Here is a 10376-nt window from a genome sequence, read left to right on the forward strand (position 1 = left end):
TACATTCTGCAATACGCTGGAAGCTTCAATTTCAAGGCAGTGGCCCCTGTGGTGGGTTTGTTCTATATGAATAGGCTTCATCTTCTGAACAACAACAACAACAACAACAACAACAACAACAATAATAATAATAATAATAATAATAATAATAATAATAATAATAATAATAATAAATAATAATAATTTTTTAAGACAGGAGGTTAGGTAACTGAGTATTTTAAGGATAAGATTGATTTGCAAGTCAGAGCAATTCTCTTACATAAAAAATAACATTTTGAAAATTATGTAAAGAGCAACAATCTAAATGATCAAAACCATGAAAATAAAAAATATTAAAACAATGCTTTAAAAAATAGAAAAGAAGTATCAACAAAGCTTGGTTAAATGACGGTTTCTCGAGTGTGTAACGGCTTCATGCACATGTAATTTAAATAATTTTATATATAATTTGTGTTTGTTAGAAAACAAACTTTTGATGTATGAAAGAACAGCTCTCACACGATATAAAAATGGATAATAAAAGAATTTTGTTAAAACTCAAAAACAAACACTTTCCTTCTCCTTCTTTCATTTTTTCTGAGAAATCTGTCCCCGTCGATGATGTTACGATTCAAAAATAAAACAAAATCTTCTTCTTCTTCTTGAGAGTCTGTCCTCCTCGATGATATTAAAATGCAAAAAATTAACAAACTTTTCTTCTACTTCTTCTTTCGAGTGTGTCCTCTTCGATGACACCTGGGAACAAAGGTTCTCCTTGAGGTCGACCCTTATCGTCGTCACCCTCATTGAGGGCCTCCAAATCAGGTGCTTGGACCCTCTCACTTATCTTTGTTAAATGCGATGTTTTGAGCAACCGCTGAGTAATAACTTAGGTGTAACCTCGCTACGCCTTCGTGATATAGAGTGCGATATAGACTGTTTTTAAACCGAGGGATGTCCCACAAATCCGTTAATCTTATTTGTTACAAAGGCTTCTCACGGATTCGTTTTTTGTGATTTTTTTATTTATTTATTCATTTTTTCCCCGTGGCGTCAGGCTGTTTTATTCTGCTCTCTCAAATTCTGGGTGACTAAGGCATTAACATTATTGCTGTTTTAGCTTATAAGTGTCAGTGTTTCGCTGTCACTTGTAAGAATAAAATACAAAATATGAACATTTCCTGCTCCCAAAATCTCTCCAGATACGTTACACGTTTTATTACACGTTCGGCTGTTTTAAGGCTACAAGTAAAGTGATAACATTGTTGTGATTCGAGCCTATATATATATATATATATATATATATATAATATTATATATATATATATATATATATATATATATATATATTATATATATATATATATATATATATATATATATATATATATATATAATATATATTATATATATATATATATATATAATATATATATATATATATATATATATATATATATATATGTATATATATATATGAATCACGAAAATTAAGAACGGGATGAATATAAAAATAAAGCCAAAATCCACAAATGTAAGTGAAAATTGGAGCACTGCTGCAAGGCTTTTCGACTCTCGTCCTTCACAAGCAGACTTATATAAATAAGAATGAAAGTTTCCAACGAAAGCTCGTATAACTGACATTATTCACTTTACTTCATGGATTTTGCATTTATCTATCTATCTATATCTATCTATCTATCAATCACATATATACATATATATATATCTATAATATATATATATATATATATATATATATATATATATATATATAGATATATATATATATATATATATATATATATATACGTATATAATCAAAACACAAACTAATTCAAGAGATAAACATGACGTCTCGTTCTTTGTTAAGAGAGAAGAAAGAAAGGAAAGAGTGACAGAATGGACAGGAAGATTTTGCGACAGTGACGGACAGATAGACGGACGTTTAGAAAACACAGTCAACGGATACCCGAGTGTAAACACTGGAGGTTTACCAATGAGTTCGTCAATAAAAGTAATGCGGAAAAATGCAGCTAGCCACTGACGAGAAGAGAGTGATAAAGTTCTTCAGAAAGAGAGAGAGAGAGAGAGAGAGAGAGAGAGAGAGAGAGAACATCCCTCGAAGAGGAGATGACAGGAAAGGGGAGGCTGAGAGGGAAAGAGGAGAGGAAGAGGGAAAGAGAAGAAACAGGAGGGAGGAAGAAAGAATAGGCCGAAGAGTCCAAGAGAGAGAAAGGGGCAAAAGCAGTTGAGAATCTCCCAAGACAACCGCCGATAAGTAAAGAATGTGAAAAGGGAATTCCTATGCAAGGCGATGGGATGAGATGGAATAGAATAAGATGGGCTGGTATGGTATGGGATGGGATGGGGTGGAAGTTGAAGGGATGAAATCGCACTTCTTATTCTTCGCAAAGAAATTTCGGCTAAAAAATAGACATAGTGCTCATGACATATTTTTGGGTGTCCTGAGCACTTCCTTCAGGGCTTCCTTCACAGTACACTTAACACGACGGTTACCTCATGGCTCTTGAGTTAATTTAAAAGGCTTTCAAACTGCCTACTTACGTGTTACGGATCAGATATGCAGGAATGTTGAAAAGCAAAAGACGACTTGGACTCTCTCTCTCTCTCTCTCTCTCTCTCTCTCTCTCTCTCTCAAAAAGCACGTTCCAGAGAGGGCCCATATGCAAAACACCCCTAAAATGAGTTCCTCCCAACTCGGAAGCTACAAATGGCCTTGTCTTCGAAATTGGAACCTCTCAAAGAAGATGACTTGTTCCTTCTCCCTAAGGAGTTAAAAAAAACACGATTTTTTTTCTCTTTCTCTTTTAAAGACGAAAGCTTCTAAATGAACCTGTCTTCTAAATTGGATCCTCTCGCTTTCTTCTCCCTGGAAAAATACAAAATATAACATGACTCTCTCTCTCATCTTGAGACCATACAAGAGAGATAATCAACAAACAGCACTAGAGAGAGAGAGAGAGAGAGAGAGAGAGAGAGAGAGACCTATGAATAGAAATGGGCTCTGAGTGGGCCACAGACGAAAACGAAGTAGTTCCGCCCGACACTCATTTTCATTTTCCAAACGACTAGTCAATGAGGCGCGGCTCCAACTGTTTCCAGGACGGTCCGGGTTGTGTGGCTCGTCCGTGACTCGTCCGTGGCTCCATTTGGGATCATTCAACCATTTTCCAATTAGAAATGAAGAGACAGTTCAACTAATTTTTTTTTCTGGAAAGAAAGTGGTTGGGTGGGAGGGAGAGGGGGGGGGGGCTGGGTAAAGGGGAAGCAGTTGTTTTAGCTTAGGGGTGGGCAGTGAATGCTTATTATCAAGAAGACCTTTCATGGCGCTTACTGAATAAATAAATGAATAAATAAATAAACGCATAAATAAATAAGAATCTGAGAAAACATATGTAAGAAATAATAAACATTTAAATAACTAAATTTACTATAATAATAAATTTAATAGTTACGAAATAAATAAATATGTAAGTAAGAATCTTATTAAATACATATAAACCTATACACATTTAAAAACATAAATAAATAAATAAATAAATAAATAAATAAATAAATAAATAAATAAAAAATAAACAATATGGTTGGTAGCCCTGTTAGCATAATGAAAGATTTCGTAATGATTCGAACGAAATCCTGAAAAGCCACCATTAAACAAACAAGGAATTTTGTCGTGTGGTTGGATTGATTCTTTACTTGTTATCATTGACTATAATTCTCATGTCATAATTTTTTTCTAAATAACTAAAACGGTTCCTAACGTACACCAGCCTGCAGAGAGAGAGAGAGAGAGAGAGAGAGAGAGAGAGAGAGAGAGAGAGAGAGAGAGAGAGAGAGAGAGAGGTGCTCTATGAAAAGGTGATAAGTAATTCAATAAAGAAGTGGAATTATGAAATAAAACCAGTACACCTGAATTTAGGAGACATCATTTTACATCGTATCTATTTGTAGAGTCTAAGGATAGTGTGTTCTTGCTAGTAACGTTTTAATGACAAATTCAAGCTCTCTCTCTCTCTCCTCTCTCAAACACGCACAAAAATGAAGGCCACTTTGCACATCAACTTCAATTATCTCATTGCAATAGCAAATGTCTCTTCAGGCTTGTATAAACAGAGTGCTCGCATCTACAGTATATATATATATATATATATATATATATATATATATATATATATATATATATATATATATATATATATATATATATATATATATATATATATATCATATTTACATATAATTACATAACACACACACACACACACACACACACACACCAAATATATATATATATTGTATATATATTTATTATTTATATATATAGATATATATACACAACACACACACGCACATATATGTATATATTCATTTATATATACTCGTATACATAAAATGAGATTATGAAGAAAACAATCTGCACTGAAGAAGAAACAAATGATGAGTGAGAGAGAGCACAAGTCATCATTCTTGGCAAGTGTTTAATGATAAACCCTCAAACACCACGAGATATTTATTCTGGAATTTGACAAACTGCTTCTCTGTCTGTAATCCGGGCAATAAATTATTTGTTGAACCTTTCTGCCTGACTTGATTTTAATACGAAATTCATGACTTAACCAATTGCTGATTCGTGCTTAGTGTAAGAGGTATCACGCTTGTGAGTTGTGTAATTAATATAATTTTGTAGGGATTTTTACACAATCCTCATTTGCGTCTTCCATCTATCATGCTCGTTATAAATTATTCCCAGAAACGTCTCTTTGCCATCGTCGTTTCTGGGGAAGCTTATTGGTTTTGACATCAAGGAAAAAGCCCCAAAAAGAGAGAAAAATGTGCGCAGAAAGAGAGAGAGAGAGAGAGAGAGAGAGAGAGAGAGAGAGAGAGAGAGCATTAGTAGAAGCACGTATTATTATTATTATTGAAATAAATAAAATCGTGGCCTAGCAACGGAATGTTTGTGTGGGCGTGTGTGTAGGGGGCTAGGGGAAAGGGGGTCGCGGGGCATTCATTAGAGTGCCCTCGTGGGCTAATATTCCGCTGTGACACAGACACAGAGACACTCCAGTGATAAAACTATGCTGCAGAAACACGCCCCGCCCCCTTTATTAGACTCCCCTCCTATTTGTCCCCCCTTCACACACACACACAAACACACACACAGACGCCTCCTGGTTTCTCGATCATCAGCGGCAACAGCAGCCGACATCCGTAGTGACACCCGGCGCCAACCGGTGTGGATCCGGCTATTGGGTATTGCCACCGGGCCTCTCTCTCTCTCTCTCTCTCTCTCTCTCTCTCTCTCATAAAGAGAATATAAACGTTATTCTAGTATTGCTCTTCCTTGTAGTCATTATCACCAAGAACTTCAAATCCACAAAACAGTGCAGAAAAGCTGAAAAGAAGGCACAGAAACTAGTAAGATACAAAAAGAGGCAGTTCAAATACAGAAACAAGTAAACGGTGCTGCAGCTCTACACATCAATAGTTAGACAGTTTTGGTCACCAACACTAAGTAAGGATATTAGAAGGGTACAAAAAAAAAGCCACAAAGTTCATTCCATCCATCAGGCAAATAGGTTACCAAAGACGACTAGAGAGCCTGAACACGACGATTACGAGGACAGCTAATTTGTAGAAACATTTAAAATATTGAAAGGCATAATAACCTCTTCACATTAAACGAAAATGAGACAAGAAATAATTGATGGAAACTAGAACTGAAAAGATATAACACATCTCATTGTGGGAATTTCTTTACATACAATACATGTGACACATGGAATAAACTGCCTCCAGAAATTGTCAACATTAACAGTGTGAAAGACTTTAAAAGGAAGCTAGACAAAATCATTAGGACACTGTGAATGCACAGTAAAACCTACTCCTAGAGATAAGTGAGCACACGATGTCTCCTCAAATGGACTAATAAGTCTTTGTGACATCCTAATCCTTGTATCTCCTTGTAATTCCAAACAATGTATTGGAGAATAGATACGCAGAAATAGACTGACTCACTCTCTCTCCCTCTAATGAAGAGACTCTTAGACATGCGCTTCATATTGCTTTGCAATGCTGATTGAGTCTTTCCTTTGAAATGTAGGAAGTTTTATATTTTCAATAAGAAGTTCCGATTTTTAATACACGAAAAAGTTTTAATGTTTGAAGTCTTTTAATGCTCGAAAACATTTTTGTTTAACATTTGGAAGTTTTTTGAAGAGGGAAAGCTCTGCTTTTTGTATATCTCATTGTAGCAATTCTTCCATTTTCCTATACACCGATTCCTAAGACCACTCGTCCGCCTTTTGCAAATGACAATCCCATGACCTAAAAAAAAAATCCAATCTTTGAAGGGCATTTCGACTGCAAAAGCTGAAACCTGAAAATATTTCCGTAAAGCGGGTCCCGCAAAACAGTGGGGGGTGAAAAAAAAAAAAACATAAAAACTGCAAGTAGAACTTACCATTTGGCATTATCTATCTGTGTGTCAGGCTTGTTTTCCATTCCACCACCACAACTAACAGATGATGGTAGATGAGTTACTGGCCCTTGGAATTAGGCTGAGCTGCTTTATCAAGCTTTTGGAGCTAAGCAATCAGCTGAGGATTTCCCCTGTCTTGATATTTATCATCCTGAGCCTATTCTCACAAAGTCTGATTTTCGCTCCATGGAAGTTAAGAAAATTCCTGATAATCTTGATAGCTGGGTGGAGAAAATCCTGATGGGTTTCTTCTCTTGGTTTTTAAAAAAACTTTCTAGTGCTGTCTCGCAAGATTAATGAATTCTATAGATTTTTATGTCGACATAGTATCTTTTGAGGATGATCGCAAGCTTAGTAATGCAGTGCCTGTTCCAAAGAGTGGCTTATCTGCAGACTGCTGTAACTACAGGCCAGTCTCTATTCTCCCTGTGGTCTCTAAGTTGATGAAAAACTTATTTTTAAGCCACTATATAAAAGCTGAAGGATTGTTAGCTGATAGTCAATATGCATACAGGAAGCAGTTAGGTACATGCGATGCTCTTTTAGACTCAACATGCCACTTGCAAGGGAACCTTGATAAGGGTCTTGAGTGCAGAGTAGTTCAAATAGATCTTAGTGATGCTTTCGAGTGGGTGGATATGTTTAAGGATTACTTCAAGGTTCCTTACAGGTAGGCAGCAACGAGTTGCTGTGGATGGGATCTTTTGTAAAGCAAGACCTATTGTGTGTGGAGTTCCACAGGACAGTGTTCTTGGCCCTTTGTTATTTTCAGTGTATACAAGTGATATGGTTGTTAGCCTGGGAAACAAAATTGTTCATTATGCCGATGATGCAACACTTGTGAGAAATGGAGCTGTTCTCAGCCTCAATTGAGACATGGACCGGACCAGGGAATGGTGTAGTCGGTGGGGTAGGAGGCTCAACTCCAATAAAACGAAACTAGGTCCTGAACGAAACTTTATTAGTAGATCTCGTACTGATCCCCCCCCCCCCAAATCCTCCCCTCTGAGTCGATGAAACTATGCCGATTGAGTCTGAAGCTTTAACAATTTTATACGTAACTATTGACTCACATCTACCTTTTGAGAAACGTCTAATGAAAGTTTCAGCAAAAGCACGCGAAAGTTAAGTGTTATTCGTAGTGCCTCATATTTATAACAGTGATAAAATCAAACCAACCTGGTTTAGGTCATTTGTACTTCCTTTACTGGAAAACTGTTCCCCGGTGTGGATGTCTGCTTTTGCCAGAGATCTATTTCTTCTAGACAGAGGGGTTCGTGGTGGTTGGTTTCTGTTTCGTAATAGAAGCAGTAATGACTTGGACCGTCGACAGGTAGTCTCTCGTTTGTCACTTTTTTGGGGTCTCTTGTTTGTCACTTCTCCATAAGTTGCATTTCAACAGAGATCTTTCACTTGCACAATACATCCCTGATCTCCTTTACCTTCCGAGAGGAACCAGATTCGCTGAACAGCAGCACCAATTCGGGTCCTTTATTCCTCACAGCCTCCCAGAGGAAGTCGTGCAACTGGCATCTCAGACGTTCAAGATAAATGCAATGTATCACTAACCACATACTACTCTTACTGCATTTTAATACATTTTTATCTATTCATCTATTTACTAATTTATCTTTTTTTTTTCTTTTTTAATAAATGTGATATCTTCTTTTTGTATTCCACTTTACTTCTTGCTTCTTTCAAATGAACACCACATTCTTTGGACGCTTCAATTTCAAGTCAATGGCCCCTTGTGGGCTTGTTCCATATAAATGGATTTCATCTACGGATTATTAATAATAATAATAATAATAATAATAATAATAATAATAAAGGCACTCAAGTTCCTAAAACCACTCTGTCCTCTGCAAATAACAACCCTAATGCCTTAAATACAATAATAATAAAAGCAGTGCAATAAAACCCATTCTTTGAAGGCCATTTCGATTGCCAAAGCAGAAACTGGAGATATTTTCGTCAAGAGGACCCATACACCAACGGGTGTATGGGTCCTCCCTCCTCCTCCACCCACGCGCAGCCCGCCCCCCCCCCCCCCCAACCAGACCCACACCCCCATAACCCGGTGACCTTAAAAAAATTGAAAAGGTACAGAAAACCCTAATCTTTGAAAGGGCCATTTCGACGGCAACATTAGAAGCCGGAAGTACTTTCGTAAAGAAGGCCCATATACCAACAGGCCATCATCACCCCCCTCCCCCCACAAAGAGCCCGGTGACCTTAAAAAAATTTTAAAAGTCCAAAAAACTAATCATTAAATAAGAACCCCATGTCGTAAAAAAAATTAAAAAGATAAAAAAAAAAAAAACTAAAAAGTGCAGAAATACCAAATTTGAAAGACCTTTCGACTTCCAAAGCAAAATATGGAAGTATTCCTTAAAGAGGATCCGTACACTAACGGGCCAGCCCCCATCCCCCCCCCCTCCCCCCCTCTCTCCCCTTTGTTACCCCCTTCCTACTCCCCAACAATGACAACAACAATGCCCTTCCCACAGACGCCAAAATAACACGAGCACAGATTCATCTCCTCTGAAACAAATTCTAACGAACGAAAGAGCAGTCAGAGAAAGAGAGAGAGAGAGAGAGAGAGAGAGAGAGATCCGAGGGGCGCCAACACACCACCGACGCTGCAGACATCTGCTGGCCGTGTGGTCCCGTCGGAGGCGTCGTACACCACGTGGCTGCTGTCTAACGAACTCCCCATCTGGTCCTGGTCCGCGGAAGGGAAAAGGAGAATAAGAAGAAAAAGAAGAAGAGGAAGAAGGGGAATGAATAATTTCGGAGGGGACGCCGCCCCACCCGCGCGCGCTCTCTGTCTCTCCGGACATCCACCCGTCTGTCGGTCTGTTTCTCACTCACACAGCCGCCTCTTGATTAGATTACAGACGTCAAGGAGGGAGAGGGGAGAGGAGACGAGAGGGGAGGAGAATCTTCCCCCTCCCCCTCCTCCTACACCTAGTTCTCCTCCTCCTCCTCCTTCTCCTCCTCCCCTTCTCCTCCTTAGTCCTCCCCCTCCAACTTCTCCTCCTCCTCCTCCTCCTCCTCCTCCTCCTCCTCGTCTTTCGTCTCCTACCTCTCCTCTTCCTCCTCCTCCTCCTCCTCCCCCAATTCCCCACCCTTATCCTCCTCCTCTTCACACGAAGAAGCCGCAGTGGGTAGGAGGAGGTACAGGAAGAGGAAGAGACAGACGGAACAGAAGGAAGGAAGATGCTTCTAGAAAAACAGTTAAATGGGGGAGATTTTTCCCCCTCCTATGCAAGGAGGTGGGAGGTGACAATATGACGGTCTGGTTTCTTTCGCGGACAACAACTTAAGTAGGAAGAAGAGGAAGAAGAAGAAGGAGGAGGAGGAGGAGGAGAAAGAGAAGGAAAGGAGAAGTTTGGCAAACAAAGTAAAGAGAGAAAGTACTGAGGATTAGCAGTTGGTTACTGACGATCAGTAATTAGCTACTGATGATCAGTAGTTGGCTACTGATGATCATTAATTGGCTATACTGAAGATTGGTAATTGGCTATTGGTGATGAGTAGTAATTAGCTACTGATGATCAGCAATTTACTAATGATCAGTAATTGGCTACTGATGATCAGTAGTTGGCTACTGATGATTATTAATTGGCTACACTGAAGATTTTTAATTGGCTATTGGTGATCAGTAGTAATTAGCTACTGATGATCAGTAATTTACTAATGATCCGTAATTGGCTACGGATGATCAGTAGTCGGCTACTGGTGATCATTAATTGGCTATACTGAAGATTGCTAATTGGCTATTGGTGATCAGTAATTAGCTACTGTTGATCAGTCATTTACTAATGATCAGTAATTTTCTACTGATGATAATTAATTAGCTATACTGAAGATCTTTGAATGGCTATTTGTG

This window comes from Macrobrachium nipponense, chromosome 30 (genome assembly GCF_015104395.2).
Source record: "Macrobrachium nipponense isolate FS-2020 chromosome 30, ASM1510439v2, whole genome shotgun sequence".
In the NCBI taxonomy this organism is placed as follows: Eukaryota; Metazoa; Arthropoda; class Malacostraca; order Decapoda; family Palaemonidae; genus Macrobrachium; species Macrobrachium nipponense.